Consider the following 1,440-nt stretch of genomic DNA (forward strand, 5'->3'; position numbering starts at 1 on the left):
GAGAGAGAGAAGGAGCGAGAGAGAGAGAGAGAGAGAGAGAGAGAGAGAGAGAGAGAGAGATGGGTGCGGGGGTGGGAGAGAGAAATAAAAAGAGGACAACAGACAGACAGAAAGGATGACGGCTAAGAAGTAAACATGAAGAAATGACGCGCGCAATGCTATATGTAATATCATTATTTTCTTTTATCCTCTTCCTTGTGAAAACGAACCATCCTACCAACCATCATGTCACCTCTGACCCCTGACCTCATAGTTCACTCTTACGCGCGAGGAGATTTGTCTACAGTCGTGTCGTGGACTAAATCAAATGACGTAGACATGTCCGATGCGACGTCTCCGAGGTACGTCCAGTAGTTGGTAGGCGAAATCCGGATAACCTACCCGGATAACCGGGTAATTCTCAATGAAACATTATCCGAATTCAGACAGCTAAACTCTCTTTCCTAACCCGTTTGCCGGAGTGACTGCATCCATTAATTGTTGAAGTGGTTCTAATCCGTTTGTCGAAGTGGATCTAACCCATTTCCCGAAGCGGTTCATAACGCTTTTAATTGCCGAAGAGGGGCACTAACATAATAATGTGTCATGGTGTGGTGGAATCAGGCGCTCGTCAATTTTTGGACATGTGGAGTTATTGGTATCATCTGGAAGCTGATTTATCTGCATTGCTCCCAATGAAGTAAATTTCTATCTATCCTGAATAGAACTCAATATATTTACGATTGAAGAAAGTGAGATCGCCTGGTTTCAGAGGTAAAATTGGTGTAGTCAGAAATGGCCGCCAAAGTTTGGTAAGTTCCATAGTTTAAGAGTCCTTGAAAACTAAAAATTTACATTTTTTGTGCCTTTAACCAATGTTTTTCAGTAAAATCCATACGGAAATGTGTTTTTAAATGGGTCTCTAACGGTGTTGATTCAAAAAACAAAATTGGATAAAAAATGCCGAACGAACATAAAAAGGCTAGTTTCTTCGATTTCATTATCTTGACGAGCGCCTGATTTCACCAAGTTTACTCACATAATATTATTATCCGAATTTTGCTAAACGGCTCATTGCCCAGCCCTATCGTCCAGGCAGCGCTGTTTACAACCAGGTACAGTCGCAGGAGTGGCGGGCAAACGAACGCACAAACACAGGTCGTCTGCTGGTGCGGAAACCTGGTGTATCACGTCATGACGGAAGATTGACGATATTCATTTTGCGTCGTTTGATGTAGTAAGTCTTAGTGTTTTGTGGCGCTTGCAACGCAAATATGTCAGATTATAAGTGCCGGAGGTTAGAGATGTTACAAGGGAATAACAAACGTAAAAAAAAGAAAGAGGAGAGATAAGGACGATAGATGTTTGTTAGGATAGAGTAAATCATACCAGAGCACTCCCCCAACCACACATATTTTGCGTCGTGGTTAGAATTTGAAAGGGAAATGGTCATAAGCAGAA

The sequence above is a fragment of the Aplysia californica genome, unplaced genomic scaffold (genome assembly GCF_000002075.1).
Source record: "Aplysia californica isolate F4 #8 unplaced genomic scaffold, AplCal3.0 scaffold00984, whole genome shotgun sequence".
Lineage (NCBI taxonomy): Eukaryota > Metazoa > Mollusca > Gastropoda > Aplysiida > Aplysiidae > Aplysia > Aplysia californica.